This window comes from Pseudophryne corroboree, chromosome 2 (assembly GCF_028390025.1).
Source record: "Pseudophryne corroboree isolate aPseCor3 chromosome 2, aPseCor3.hap2, whole genome shotgun sequence".
In the NCBI taxonomy this organism is placed as follows: Eukaryota; Metazoa; Chordata; class Amphibia; order Anura; family Myobatrachidae; genus Pseudophryne; species Pseudophryne corroboree.
In genome coordinates this window covers 378,469,089-378,486,364 of record NC_086445.1, presented here as the reverse complement: position 1 = coordinate 378,486,364, position 17,276 = coordinate 378,469,089, and positions in this window count along the sequence as shown.

Sequence of the window (17,276 nt, the reverse complement as noted above, 5' to 3'; positions counted from 1 at the left end):
CAAATGCTAAGCTTCCCAAGAGCAGGTTGTACTCCCTGTCACGTCCTGAGACTCAGGCTATGGCAGAGTACATTCAGGAGAACTTGGCTAAGGGATTTATCAGACCTTCACAGTCTCCAGTTGGGTCGGGGTTCTTCTTCGTGGGTAAAAAGGACGGTTCGTTGCGACCCTGCATCGACTTCAGGGAATTGAACCGTATCACGATTAAAAACTCATACCCACTGCCTCTCATTTCGGTCTTGTTTGACCAGCTTCGTACTGCCACCATTTTTTCTAAGATTGACCTACGCGGTGCGTACAATCTAATCCGAATAAGAGAGGGGGATGAATGGAAGACTGCCTTTAATACCCACTCAGGGCATTATGAATATTTGGTGATGCCTTTTGGGCTCTGTAATGCCCCGGCAGTCTTCCAGGATTTCATGAATGATGTGCTCAGGGAATATTTGGATAGATTCTTAGTTGTATACTTAGATGACATCCTAATCTTCTCCCATTCCCTGGAGGAACATCGGAAGCATGTACGCTTAGTCCTCCAGAAACTCAGAGACCACCGGCTTGGGGCAAAGCTGGAGAAGTGCGAATTTGAAGTTCAGCAAATCGCATTTCTAGGATATATTATCTCCCCAGAAGGTTTCCAAATGGAGGGTTCCAAGGTACAGGCAGTCCTGGATTGGGTGCAGCCCACTAGTTTGAAGGCGCTTCAGCGTTTCCTGGGCTTTGCGAATTTTTATAGACGATTTATCGCTGGATTTTCGTCTATAGTGGCGCCCTTGGTGGCACTCACTAAGAAAGGGGCGGATGTTGCTCACTGGTCTTGTGAGGCTAAAGCGGCTTTTGCCCGTCTCCAAAGGGCATTTGTTTCGGCCAAGGTGCTGCGACACCCAGATCCAGAGCGTCCTTTTGTGGTGGAGGTGGATGCCTCTGAGATGGGTATTGGGGCAGTGCTTTCTCAGATGGGAGTGTCTGATAATCGCCTTCATCCCTGTGCTTACTTTTCCCGTAAATTTTCGCCTGCCGAGATGAATTATGACGTGGGTAACCGGGAATTGTTGGCTATTAAGGATGCACTCGAGGAGTGGAGACACTGGCTTGAGGGGGCTAAGTTTGTGGTCTCAATTCTCACTGACCATAAGAATCTGGCATATTTAGAGTCAGCGAAGCGTCTCAATGCCAGGCAGGCACGATGGGCTTTGTTTTTTGCTCGCTTTAATTTTTTGATAACATATCGCCCTGGGTCAAAAAACATCAAGGCTGATGCGCTCTCGCGGAGTTTTGCTCCAATCCAGGAGACCACCGAGGAGCCGTTGCCCATTGTTTCCCCATCATGTATTAAAGTGGGCATTACCCAGGACCTCTTCTCATTAGTCCTTAGAGCACAGGAGCAGGCTCCTCCAGACCTTCCGGTAGGTCTTTTGTTTGTGCCTCCTAGGTTAAGACAGCGAGTGTTCCTGGAATTCCATGCCAAGAAGTCGGCAGGTCACCCGGGTATTGCCAGAACTCGGGAGTTGCTATCTAGGGCGGTGTGGTGGCCCTCGGTGGCTAAGGATGTGGATCAGTGGGTTCGGGCATGTGACATCTGTGCCCGAAATAAGACTCCTAGAGGGGTTCCTGTTGGCCCATTACATCCACTCTCTATCCCATCTAAGCCATGGACCCACATTTCAATGGATTTTGTGGTGGACTTGCCCAAATCCTCGGGGATGACAGCCATCTGGGTTGTCGTTGACAGGTTTTCGAAGATGGCGCACTTCGTTCCACTGGTTGGGCTGCCATCAGCCAGACGCCTGTCTGAATTATTTATGCTGCATGTTGTGCGTCTCCACGGGTTGCCACTTGATGTGGTCTCTGACCGCGGATCCCAGTTTGTGGCCAAATTCTGGAGGGCATTTTGTTCCGATCTCCAGATTTCTGTCAGCTTGTCGTCAGGCTACCATCCGCAGTCTAATGGGCAGACTGAAAGGGTGAACCAGTCCTTGGAGCAGTTCCTCAGGTGTTATGTCTCCAAGTGTCAGACTGACTGGGTTGCTCATCTGTCCATGGCGGAGTTTGCCTATAACAACGCGGCTCACTCTGCTACAGGGATCTCTCCCTTCCTTTGTGTGTATGGGCATCATCCTAAGGCCAATTCTTTTGACCCCGTGGACTCCACGCCTGGTGGTTCCTCTGTGGTTTCGGTCCTTAGAGGTATTTGGCGGAAAGTGAAGAAAGCCCTTGTGTCTGTGTCATTAGTGACCAAAAGGGTTTTTGATAAGCGGAAAAGACCCTGCAGCTTCAAATTAGGAGACTTCGTCTGGTTGTCTACCAAGAATTTGAAGTTGAGACAGCCATCTCATAAGTTAGGGCCCCGGTTCATCGGCCCTTATAAGATCACCAGGGTTATCAATCCGGTGGCATTTCAGTTAGATCTGCCCCGTTCTTTGGGTATCAATAAAACATTTCATTGTTCCCTTTTAAAACGGGCGATTAGTAATCCTTCTACCAGTGGAAGACCTTCCCCTCTTCTGATACGTGGCCAGAGGGAGTTTGTTGTTGAAAGGATTCTTGACTCCAAGGTGGTTCGGGGTCGGCTGTCATTTTTGGTGCACTGGAAGGGGTATGGCCCGGAGGAGCGGTCGTGGGTGCGCAGTTGTGATCTTCATGCCCCCAGACTGATACGCTCTTTCTTCTCGCAGTTCCCCGATAAACCCGGTGGTAGGGGTTCTTTGACCCCTCGTCAGAGGGGGGGTACTGTTAGGGTCTCCTGCCCTGTGCTGCCACGTCGTCATGGCAACCGGGAGACAAGTGCTAGTGGAGTAACCTGAGCGCAGCTGATACTCCGGTTCGGGTCTTTTGCTGTGCAGTGGTTATAGGCTCTGTGCACGGCAGGGGATCCGGTGCTGGTTTTTGTGCTCACAGTCTGTGAGGTCTGAGTGGGGCGTGGACAGCACCTGCTTTATAAGGCCTCTTTTCAGGGTAAGCAGATGCTGCTGAATCTTTGTTGGTTAGTCAGTTCATGAACGTTAGCCAGTACTGTGTAGCTTTGTATTTGTTTGTTGCTTACTGCAAATAGGCCTGGGAATTTGGTATTACACTCTGCCAATCCAGACCTAGCAGTAAGACTGGAGTCAGTCGTTTAGCTTGCTGGGGTTCTGTTACTACCCTGTGAACTTAGCAAGTTTGCGGCTGTATTCTAAGACTTGCCTGTCTAATCCTGTCTCACTGTGCTAGGTGTCAGGGGTCAGTTTAGTGGCAGTAAGCTAAAACCTGTGCACTGCAAGTGAGAATTTGGATTGTGGAGATTCTCCTTGTGTCTATCATTCCATCTCTGACCAAGGAGTTTACTGCCACACCCGTTGGTAACCCTTTAGGGTTTTGCTGTTGCCCTTAGCAACAGCATTTCGGGTACTCTACGTATTAAAACACAACATCTTGCTTTTTCCATCTTAGCAGTTCTAATACAAGGGAGATACCCAGTTCCTTAGCCTCTGGGCTTCTCTGTTCACTTTGTGTGTATTTTGTTACCCTATCACCTTCTGTGTACGTTATGTCATATCCCCCAGTTTGTCTGTGAGTCCATCTGTTTTGCATAACAGTTCAAACACCAGTACATTCCTGCAGACACTGGAGTGCATAACAGTTCTGACACCAGTACTTTCCTGCTGGCACTGGTGTGCATAACATGTGTGTGCCCCCGAGGACCGAGTTTGAGAACCTCTGGTCTATTATGACGGTACAGTTAGTTCTCCAGGATTAAGTAAAATAAGAAATCAATCACCTGTGCCTAAATTTCTTTATTTTGGAATAAGGTACACTGTACACATCATTCTCAACTCATTATTGGAATTACCTAAACATCTGTGGACTATTCTTCTATTCTTACTTGCCCAAAATATTTCTATTGACTCCAAAAACAACTAATTGCTTACATTCCGGCAGTGGCCAATTACCTGAATGTCAAGAATTGGAATTAATCAGAACCCTCACCATCACATCCCTCATATCTAAATTGACATAATCTCATGTATGGAAAAAATATGAACCAACATCTAAAGCTAATGATACATAGAAACTTATACTTTTGGAAGCTTGTGCAGCCTTGACACACTACAACCCTATTTGTTTATATTGCACAGACTCTGTTCTAACCTTATATCTGACTCCTGAATTATTACTTTACATTATAATATTACTACATTAATGTTATATTGTAGTTGGTATTGTTACCTGTAGTATCCACTTTCTCTTCTCCTCTCTTTGCCTGTAACTTATCCCTTAATTAAAAACTCTTTACATGCTGTTAAATTTACTAAAGTACTGGGAAATATAATTTTAATTTTATGTACTTTTATTTGTTCAGTTTTCTCCTTTATAAGGAAATAAAAAAAGTAAGAAATGACTGATTAACTAAAGTCATTTCTAGAGGTCAATTTAACATTAAGGGATTTGTGCTGACTTCCGTGCAGACGCAAAATGTATCTTGCTACGCATGTCTACAAAGCATTACAAAACGTTAGCATTTGCTTATGACTGAAAAGAAGGACCAGCAGTGTCGTAACTAGACGTTTTAGTGCTGTGTGCAAGAAACAGCATTGGCGCCCCCCCATATGTAAAGTAGGGTGAGTGCGTGCCTTATGCGCGTGCCAAAAATATAGGGTCATGGATTCATGTGGAAAATAATACCAATTCATATTATGCTGCACAGTAGTCTCCATTATTCAAATTACGTCGCTTACACACATTACGCCAGGTAGAGCCCCTGTCACACATTACACCAGGCAGAGCCCCCTTTCACACATTACACCAGGCAGAGCCCCCTTTTACACATTATGGCAGGCAGAGCCCCCTTTCGCGCATTTCACCAGACAGAGCACCCTTTCACACATTACGGCAGGCAAAGCTCCCTTTTACACATTACGGCAGGCAGAGCTCCCTTTTGTACATTACAGCAGGCAACGCTCCCTTTTGTACATTACACCAGGCAGAGCCCCCTTTTACACATTACGGCAGGCAGAGCCCCTTTTTACACATTACAGCAGGCAGAGCCCCCTTTTACACATTACGGCATTATGGCAGGCAGAGCTCCCTTTTACACATTACGGCAGGCAGAGCTCCCTTTTACACATTACGGCAGGCAGAGCTCCCTTTTATACATTACGGCAGGCTCTGGCAGCAGCAACTCTCTGAAATGGGGGAGGGGAGAGGAAGACAGCGTTGTGCACACTGGAGGATGCCAGCACCCAGCTGCAGCGCCGTGGACCATGTACAAGAGCAGCTACAGTATTGGACTGTGAGGTGCACTCCCACCCCAGAAGTATAGATATAAGGATGTATGTGGTGCTGCCTAGGGACTTTAACCTTTCAACTATCATAAACAATACATATAGACAAGTATTGTCCCTATAAGGTGCAAATACAATTGTTCAATACAGTAGCTAATTCTGTCCCAGGTCAAAAGACTCAGGATTAACTGCATATACATCTTCTATAACAAAGAGATGGGGTGTATATGCACACCTCATACCTTTCAATACTATGGATCGGTGACAAGGGGCCCCTCCATTCCTCTATCCTGCAGTCTGTAGCACTGTCAGTTTCCGGTGAGCAAAGCCGGATTTAGACCTCAAGGCCCTAGGCAAGATACCGGTTTGGGCCCCCCTCACTCAAACAATCAATCTATATCTATATATTTTCATTCCTGATTCATGTCCTTATATTTGTCTTTTTTCCTCCTTAAAGTAATGCCCCTTACACATTATGCCTCACACTGTAATGCCCCTTACACATTACGCCACACACAGTAATGGCCCTTACACATTATTTCACACACAGTAAAGCCCCTTACACATTATGACAAACACAGCGATGCCCCTTACACATTACACCACACACAGTAATGCCCCTTACTCAACGCCACAGACAGTGATGCCCCCCCCCCCACACACACTTCCTTGTATTGCTAATTGGGGGTAATTCTGAGTTGATCGCAGCAGGAACTTTGTTAGCAGTTGGGCAAAACCATGTGCACTTCAGGTGTGGCAGATATGACATGTGCAGAGAGAGTTAGATTTGGGTGGGTTATATTGTTTCTGTGCAGGGTAAATACTGGCTGCTTTATTTTTACACTGCAATTTAGATTGCAGATTGAACACACCACACCCAAATCTAACTCTCTCTGCACATGTTATATCTGCCTCACCTGCAGTGCACATGGTTTTGCCCAACTGCTAACAAAATTGCTGCTGAGATCAACTCAGAATTACCCCCATTGTCAGGGGTTTTATGTGCCCATGACTTTTTTCTTCTTCCCTAGTGCAGCAATGCTGGCCGGATTGTGGCCACTGCGGACTGATCATTCCCTGCCCCATTATACTCTGCAGTGCTGTAGTGTATCTTGCTGTGGCCAGGAGCTCCTGCATCACACTTCCGGGCAGAAAGGAGACGCGGCGCAGCAGTTGAGAGTTCCGTCGGTCCACTATCAGCCGGCGACCTCCTGAGCAGGGCCAAAGTGCGTCCGTATTTCTGCATGGTGAGCAGCAGTCATCACTGCTTCCGGGTGTCAGGCCAGGGATCTGACTCCTGAGACTGGGGAGGGTAGAGGAATGTGGCGGGTATGCATGGGAGGATGCCAGTACCTAACCGCAGGCAGCAACAAACAGCCCTGTCAGCGGGCAGTGCCTGCTTAAATTGCTCTGCGGTAAATCCACTACTGGAGCTGGCGGCCCTATATTTGTGCCAGCGGATGCGCCCACAGTGCAGATGCGCTGTGTGCAACGCACCGCTGGCACACACCTAGTTTTGGCCCTGATGATCAGGGAGGTATAGGCATGTAAGCATGGCCAAAGTACAACGGGGGTGATTCACAGATGGATGCAGTTAGCATCGCTGCTATGTCTTTGAATGCTGCAGTGATGCAAAAAAAATTGTTAATGCTGCAGGTGGTGCCTGAAGAAAAAAATATGCCCCATCATAGTATCACAAAATATGCCTCATCCAGCATCACAGTTCTGCATTCTAGGGCACAGCATCGGATTACCATTGCAACCGTCAGTCACGATGGTCTCAACCATTTGCCATAACTCCTGTGCTAGGGAAATCTACGTCGGAAGACCTGTTCTGCACATGCGTAAAATGGGCCCTGTGTATGCGCAGTCCACCCGCCATTTATTTTATTATCAGTTATTTATATAGCGCACGCATATTCTGCAGCGCTTTACAGAGAATATTTGGCCATTCAAATCAGTCCCTGCCCCAGTGGAGCTTACAATCTATATTCCCTATGACATGTACACTCACACGCATTCACACTAGGGTTAATTTTTTGGATTGTGGGAGAAAACAGGAGTACCCTGAGGAAACCCATTCAAGGATAGGGAGAATATACAAACTCCACAGAGTGAAAGACATGGTGGGAAACGAACACATGACCTCAGTACTGTGAGGCAGTAATGCTAACCATTACACCATCAGTACTGCCCCAAATATTGAGTAGTACACAAACCATTGGGTTTGCATACTACTCTGAATCCGGCCCAATATGGGTATGCTGGTACAAATACAACCTACGTAGATGGGTCATAGGGGGTCATTCCAAACCATTCGCATGCTGCTTTTTTTTGCAGTCGTGCTAACGGGTCTGAACTGCGACTGCGCGCGGGCCGCAATGCGCATGTGCGTTGTTGCACAGCGACTGCCATCGCCAGGCAGCGACCAGTGCAACTACAGAAGTGTTCACAGTGGCAAACACTAGAAGATTGACAGGCAGAAGGCGGATCTGGGTGTCAACTGACCGTTTTCGGGGGAGTGGTGAGGTGAATGTAGGCGTGTCAAGGCGTTTGCAGGGCGGGTGTCTGACGTCAATTCCGGGTCCTGACAGGCTGAAGTGATCGCAGTGAGTGAGTAAGTCAGAAGCTACTCAGAAACTGCACAAAATGTTTTTGCATAGCTTGGCTGCACAAGTGATTGCAGCCTTGCTATGCAAAAAACCCTCCCCCATAGGTGGCGTCTATCTGATCGCATGGGCAGCAAAAAGTTGCAGCGTGCAATCAACTTGGAATGACCCCCATAGTCTACAGACACCTAATTTATGTGCCTATCAGGAGACAGGAATGCAGATAATTGACCCTGGTGGAACTTACAAAATGATGATGATGACAGAAAGGTGAATATAGTACCAATGAAGAGTTGGTCACATCTTGTAATTTTACCAGTTTACCTTTACTCGCACCCAAATCAGTATGCCCTCTAAGAGAGCAGCTAAAGCCACATTATTTGTAGAGTTCTCCCTATTTATATAGCTCTCTTACATATCTTATAACAGTGGTTCTCAAACTCGGTCCTCAGGACCCCACACGGTTCACGTTTTCCATGTCACCGGCAGGTGCACTGTGCATCACCAACTGTCACATTTGAAAAATCTACAGGTGACCTGCAAAACATGGACCGTGTGGGGTCCTGAGGACCGAGTTTGAGAACCTGTGTAAGACTTATAACATAGTAAAACACCGCTTTTTGGTCTATGTTGCATTGAATGCTCTTTTGGGAAGAAAATAATCCTGGGAGTTAGTGAGGATGGCATTCAAATTTCTAAAGAAGGAGCAATGCATATATCAAATATTATGTTTTACTAAGCTGAATAAGATATAAAAGAAATTACATTTTTATACTCTGTCCAATATAAGATATATTAGACAAAAAAAACAAAAAACGTTTCACCTTTAACATTTCAGGTTGACAAATTGGTAAAGCCAGGACTCATGGGAGTTCTATCCATGTTCTGGAAAAATGACTCGACAAAATAGATGTCACCTATATATTTTATGTGCCAATCCATTTTGGTTCGCAGATTCGTTTAATACTTAGCTTACTTCATTCTCACAGAGAACATAATTTGAGTGGTTATATAAACCTGCAGAAGGGAGAAGGCTCCACTCTCAGCGCTGAGAAAGTACTCTGTGTATGCTGCTGCGCAGACAGGGAGTGCAGTGTGATGTGTTTAGTCATGGCTGGACTGAAACAGGCCAAGTGGACCTCAGTAGTAGTGATCTATTTTCCAGTATGAGGAATCATGTGTTACCTGTACAAGATACACTTATCCAAACACTGTATGGGCCGAATATAAAGCATGCTCCTGTCACTGTATCTCTGATATTTTGAAACTGACAGCGATCGAAACAATTCACTGCTTAATTAACAGATCATTGTAGTAGGCAATGGATCATTATTTTGATGCCTGCATAGGCTACATCCACCACCCTGTAAATGGAGCACCAGAAGTATTAATATGGTCACATGTTGTTACAGCTTGAATTATTCACAGGTTTAGAAGGTGTCTGCCGAGATATATTGTCCAAAATATAATATAATGTTTACAAAATCCATAGCTTGTCAGTTTCTGCAGCTGTATACTGTACTAAGGAAATAGTTCATGTATAATAAGCAAGTGTGTGTTTACCTGTGTTATAGTTTTATGGAAAATACAGATTAATGCCTAACATAAAGGTAATGGCTGCATTATACCAATGAAAATTGTATTTTAGCCCATGATGATTACTAGCCATCTCACTATATTTGGGTTCCTCCCCTCCAAAATCCTGCTTGCCCCTGTCATTATTTCCTATTTCCTTATAGCTTTGATATTGAGAATCCCCCATGTGAAACGTGTTTGCATATTTTTTTGTCTGGGTTTGTTAAACATGATATACATATGTAAAGCTCATTGCATAGTTCCTGTTAATTGCCCTAGTCTCTAATTTGTTATTTATTTTTTCATGTTATCATTGTGAAAGAATGAAGCCCATCATTTCTCATTGCATGCATCCCTGCTATCTGTACATACCTGAATTCTACCTCATTTTATAAGACTTTACCCAGCCACCAGGACTACTTACTAGAAGCTAAACCTTAGCAGGTGCATGAATAGACAATTTACTCATATATCTTTGTTGATGTGAATAAACTGTAATAGTATTTGATGTATTAATTACTATTAGATCCAGATTGGAAATCTATTGCTGAAAACAAGGGAGACAGAGTATATGTTGACTAAACAAGTCTCCACTGGTAAATACATCAATGTAACCTATTTATGCCTCTATAAATATGCCAGACAATAACAATACATATATTTAATCTATCTACACTCTTGAGACATCTAGATGATTCCGTTTTGGTGAATTTACCTGTTTTGTTTTAAAAGGGTGAAATTAATTTTGGAAAATGTTGTTAGAAAGTCCGTTTTTGTATTATTATTTTTTTGCTATGTTTATTGACAATAAAATATACACTATATGTAAGCATATGTTGTCAAGACAAAGTGATAGAAAGTAAAATGAACACTATATGTAAGCATATGTTGTCAAAACACAGATAGATAGATAGATAGATAGATAGATAGATAGATAGATAGATAGATAGATAGATAGATACTGTATATCTTAAAATCCAAAATGTACTTGTGTGGCATAAGAAATTGAAAAGCTATGCATACCTGACCCAGTCATTCAGAGGTTAAATAATGAAAATCCAGTAAGGAATATATATTGAATTAATAAACCCTCATCTTTCAGCATGGGAAATTGGTTTTAATCTAAAACAAAATTACAAATATGATCGTACCTAACAATAATATATGATTTTCATTTTAAAACCCAGATTTATAAATCCCACACCTAACCCTTAGGAAATGTCCCTAGAGAAATACAGAAGTGAAAGTACACGAAAGGACTGACCAATAGAATATAAGGCATTTCTGCAACTAGATCTTAAGCCATTCAGTACTGACATGATATATATGTCTGCATAGTTGCTGGAGGTGGCCCTGTAGATGAAATACATGGTATTAATGGCTATATCACCTGCAGGGTGAATGTATTCGTTCTTATGCAGGAATGCAGATTTATTGGCCCTGTTTGGGACAGTGATCACTCTCCTGTCAGAGGTGGTGTTGATGCTGCAGTAATTCCTTCAATCATAATGGCAACACACAAAAAGTAACAGGCTGGTCACTGAGCTGCAGTGCTATTACTATCACCCTACAGCAGTGCTGCATCAGAACCTGAGTCTCCATTGTCTCAATAAGACATCAATGACTTTAATTAAACAGGGTTCCCCTATTGGTGAAGACCTGGGCTACGGGGTTTGTATTTGGTGAGGGCAGCTGGTGGTGTTGGCTGATGTGTGTGAGTAATGAGAGCGCACACGCACCCCTAATAGACCTGTGTGAACAATGCACCTTGAAAAGGATACATTGTGCCTTTGTTTTACTTTGCTACAAACCTATTAAATGGAAAATAGCGTCCATCAGGTTTAACAAAATGCGTTTGTATTGGACATACTTATCTGCTTGAAATACACTTATCGGTACAATGGGCAAACTTTTTGAAGCAGAGCCTCCAGAGATGGGTCCAGGCTAAAGCCACAGAGGAAAACGTAGTTGATAATTGTTTATAGGTGGAAACTGTAAGTAGCAACTACTGTTAACTCCTTATGCTGGGGATATACAGCACAGAAATGAGTTGCAACAGTCTCTTTATTCGGCACATTGCAGATCTGGTTGAGCCTCTCCTTTGCCGATCTCATAAAGGTCAACAGAAAAAGTTTATTAATTCCCACCGTCATTTACTTATTTAATATACCTTCCAATAAAAGTTACTTCATTAACATCAATGTTCAGGCTCATTGATGCTGTTAATTAGCGGAATATATGAGTGAGTTCTAGTTAGTGAATAAAACATTTATGTAGCAGTGACTTGGTTTCATCGCTTCTATTGTTTTCTATAAGTACAGTGTTTGTAATGTGTTAAAAATTAGATTGCACGTCAAATACATTTCACATCGTTCTTGTTTGTTCTTGTTCATTTTTTTTATTTCCTCTACCAATTTCCAGAGTAAACACAAGTATTCAATTAAAACTAAGGCGTGTGGAACAGCAATTCGTTTTCATATTTTATGGAATGTAAGAATCTAACGAAATTAGCGATGTATTTGCCATATATATCCAGCAACACAGTAATAAACACCAAAACGAAAAAAAAAAATATACAAAAACAAAGTACAGATACTATAGCCCGAAGATAAATGCTAGGGAAACCAATAAGCTTGTATACTTTTATTTGTATAATTTAGCTTTTGTCTCCTTGTTCTCAGAAATACAGTACTCCCAGATAATGATGCAGATGTAGAATAGAATACAATGTTTAACTGTATTAAAGTATTATTTGTAATAAATAAATAAAAAAAAACAAATACATACTTTAGGCATACAGAATACATATGATAAACACCTGTATAGCTAATTAACTATATACATTTGTACATAGACGAATATAACAATTACATTTCTGTAAATCTCTATGAATGATACGGTAATATGTCCCCATTCAATAAATGAATTATAAACATAATAAACACATGATTCATAAATATGACTCTGTATTGTAGTACTCATTCAACATTGTGAATATACATTTCCTGCCTATTACTGTATTTACTTGACAATAATCCGCAGTATTCTATTATTACAGTGCCCTGTATATTTTTGATTTGGCTTACAAAAAAAAAAAAAAAAGATAATAATAATAATAATAATAATAATAATAATAATAATAATAATTTACCAGGAGAAATAGGGATAATAAGTACAACTCTATTTGATAAATAAATACATATAAGTAAACGATATTAAAATCTTCCCTTAATTTGAAATTATTACGTACAAGTCTTGCCACTTTTCGAGTAATGTGAAAGTCGAAATCTCAGAATCAGAATCAGCTTTATTGGCCAGGTATACTTGCGTATACTAAGAATTTGTCTTCGGTTTGGGGTGGGGGGATGGGGGGAGTAAAGACACAAGTGAGTTCCTACGGAATGTGTACATTGACCATTTTAATACACTACATAAATATAATTATTACTTTTATCCTTTATCTATATGTCAAACAATATTGTAAGCGCATGTTCCCACACTTGCACAGGTGAGGACATGTTTTCATATATCTACTATATCCTGTCTGACGTATAGTATGTGTTTATTATATCCACAAAACGTCTTGCTGTGTCTGTGATATATGAAAGAATCAATGGAAGTATTTATATTTTGTCTTCGTGGGTGGACTTGGGTTAAAAGGACCCAGAGCATGTGTACTTGATTCTGCCTTTGTTTTTGCAGAGATATGATGCTTTTGTTTAAGTTGAGCGACTCTCTGTGCTGGGGCTTCCTGTGTTCCCGAGCCCAGTTACTTTTGATGTCTGCTAGGAGGAAGCATACATTGTATGGGAATGTCTGGCCGCTGTAGTAGGTGTGGGCCGGTGTGTCAGCCAGGGGTGTGCAGTATAGCCCACTGTACTGCGGTTACATCTTACTCCCTGCACCATCTCACTGCGCATCACATGTATATCCTCCAGCCAGTGCCCCTGTCCATCGCTGCAGTATCTCATAGCAACCAGTGCTGGCTAACTCCTAAATAACTGGCCAGCAAACATAATAGCAACTATTGCAAGCAAATAATTATTTAAAAGACCAGATCACTGGTAGTATTCTATAATGGTGTTCATTTATGGACTCTCTCTCTATATATATATATATGTTTTTTTGATACAGTTGCTGCTAAACACGTCTTTTAACTGTTTTCAAAGGTAAGTCCATGTTTCAGTGTGCTCACGTGCGCTGTATTGAGCCCCTTCCACCCCCATATAAATGTCATTTTTATGTAGATCTTAGCTAATCGTTTCATTTATTACCTGAAGTGATACTGTATATGTGTCTGTGTTGTGTATTTGAAATTCTGTATGGCGGCGCTGTAATATAGTGGACTATGAATACAGTTTGCAGTATTTCTGGCCCGCGGATGGCTGCCTCGGTGCTGCTCTGCCAAGCAGCCTTAGTTTTTAGTCTTAAATGTATAATATGTCTACTGTACAGTTGCGTATGTGCAGTATGAACTCATATGTGTAATGTTTGTAATGTATGCTACATTTTTTTCCTCCATGTTGCTGCTTGGCGATGCATTGTACCACAAAGAATTCCTAGTGTACGTGAGTACACCTGGCCAATAAAGCTGATTCTGATTCTGATTAAACCACCGACTACTAGTGATACACATTAAATTATGTTGTTTTGTGGGAAATTTGATTTCAGTGACGTCCAGAGTTCCATAATACAGATATATGGAGGAGCATCTGTACATATCATGTCTCTAGTTTATCTGTATGGCTGATTTATATGTACCCCCCTCCCCCCCCCCCCCACATTCCTCCTCTTCTCAATATAACATCTAACCTGCACCATGTTACTGCTTCAGACTCTAATCAAGCATCTAACCCCGTTGCATATTGAGAGTGTGCTGATGGCGGACTGTGATAACTGTGGGGCAATGTCATTAGTGCTCCTGGCATAGATCTGCGCTCTCGTGTTTCTCCTGCTCCCTGGATCAATATCAGAGCAGCATGCGCTAGCAATGAGCCGGAGCCTGGACCCTGCATGTGGCTGACCTCTCCCTACTCTCTCCCTATCGGTCAACCACTCTGCACCAGCCACAGCTCACACTGCCTGCATCAGGACTATACACCAATACTTCCAGGAACGGATCTTGACACCCAGCCAAAAAGCAAAATTCATTTAAGAAAATGTACTATGAAGTAGATGTAACCTGTGACCAGTCACAGGGACGGGATCCATGCTGCACACCTCTGCCACTATGTACCTACAGTACAGTACTAGCTGTATAAAGATATGCTTCGTAGATTACATGCCTCAATTATAGGATTTATATTATTAAATATTTTGAATAGGTGAGAACATAATTAGTCTGCTGGATATAAATGATTCCACAATCAAACGTTTTATTCACTCATGTTAGTGTCCCTACCACGGTAATTCCTGAAACATAGCTGTATCTACACAGCTGCTGCACTTTCTACCCAAAGAAATATGAGAGAGAACACAATGCAGGCCAGCACGTGCGGCGCACAGTATCATCTACCTCCAGCACTACTTCCCGGTATCCCATGTATAACTGGGGAGGCAGACACATACTGGAGCTCTCTGCACTTCTCAGGCGTTGGCAAGGAAACACTATATATGTGCATCTTTGTAAATAAGGGGTTAACACACTACTTATTAATGGCTTTCATATAGTAAGATACACATTATATTACCTAAACAAGAAGTGATGCTGGTAATCTAGTCCAGGCAGTAGTTTATTAACTAAAATTAAATTGGTTGCATTCGCATATTGTAGCAATACATGTGGATGTACTATAGATTAATTAGTTAATGAGATCACATTGTTAGGTAAACATTTCTAAATAATATCTATCTAATCTATCTATCTATCTATCTATCTATCTATCTATCTATCTATCTATCTATCTATCTATCTTATCTATCGCAGATTACTATTCATTATAAAGAAGAGAGATTATATTATCCCAAATTATCTATTGCATATTGCCGTGTGCGTTTGTGTGTACAAAAATAGGTTCAGAAAAGCGGGGTCTTGGGGTGGAGCTATTTAATATGTATATGGTATTTAAAAATTAAACCACTCAAAAGGGACTTTAAAAAAACATTATTTTATGGAAAATACATTTTGGACCCGCACAGGTCCAAGAACGCCGTTCCTGATCATGGGGCAGATTTATTAAGCTTGGTGAAGTGATAAATTGGAAGGTGATAAAGGACCAGCCAATCAGCTCCTAACTGACATTTTTCAAACCCAGCCTGTGACATGGCAGTAAGGATCTGATTGGCTGGTCCTTTATCACTTTCCACTTTATCACTTCTCCGAGCTTAATAAATCTGCCCCTATGTCACAGTTAATGAGAGATTCAGGAAAAACGTTCCACGTTGTGTCTGCTGAAAAATAGCACTGGATAGATCTATATCTAATCTATCTAGCTATCTAATCTATCTATTCAGAAAGACGATATGGTGTATATTCCCATTTTCTAACATTTTTACTTAGCACATTTAAACCATAATATAAGTCTTGTTCTTTTAAAATAAGCATGACACCAGTCTGTCACAGGCCATTCTCAGCATAAGACAGCATTGTGAAGGCGTTTCAATTACTAATAGAAGAAGAAGAAGAAGAAGAAGAAGAAGAAGAAGAAGAAGAAGAAGAAGAAGAAGAAGAAGAAGAAGAAGTATCTGTTGATAGTATATTTCAGTAATATTAATAATATTCAAGCGTTTAGAATGTATGTCCAATGAGCAGCAAAACATTCTAGCCTAGATAGTATTCTACCGCAAACAGAATATCATTTTCGTTGTAGTATCATCCATGTATTGGCGAAAGTAATACTCTCCAGTTTATGTAGATAAAGCAGTATCGATGGATTTTTAACTAGTCCTAATAAAAACGTATAATTTCCTTAAACCTTAAGTAGTTTAAAATCAAGTGACACAAGCAGTTAGTTTATGCAAGAGCAGGCATGTCTCCTCCCTAGAAGTATTTCCCATTAGAGCTTTGACAGCAGAAGGAATGATACTACTAATACCTAGTAATAATATAAAAGAGTAAGCTCAGTTTACTATGACATGATGAACCCAGTGCCACACTAAGAAACGGTGAGAGGACGAATATGACCAGTCTCGCTGGACTCTCTTACATGTCTGCTCTGTGAGCCTCGTGGGTGAGCAGCACCTGCTACATGTATTGCTGCTTGTTAGTATGCAAAGAAATGATACGTTACACTATGCAATGACATATATAACTACACAATATGACATTGCAGTTAGGATTTTGTATAACAAAGAACATACTTCGATATGTATACTGCAAAAAGCATATGGCGTAAAAATATATAATGTAATAGTTTAGTAGGCTATATATTATTATTTTTTTTAAAGCTCATGGAATCTTTCTATGCAAAAGCAGAGTTGAAAGTGACTTGCATATTACAGCATCACTTATTACAAAGATACTGTATCAGACGTTACTTGATAGGAAAGATTTTACTTAACCAATTCCGGACCATGGCGATGATGCCTATACCGCTGTCAGAATTAACGATGTGGAACTCCTAAGGTTGTGCTAAATGGCAAAGATATTAGAAGGGAGTCTACAGTATGTGTACAGGGAGTAGCAGCGCTGACTGTGCCCACTGCGCCCGCTCAGGCAGTGTCTGTCACTAGTCCGTGCCGTGCTGCACAGAAAAAGGTCTTTCTGTCTCTGTGACCAATGCCTGCGACGGCGATATACACTAGAATCAAGAGGAGAATATCTATCTATCTATCTATCTATCTATCTATCTATCTATCTATCTATCTATCTATCTATCTATCTATCATATTT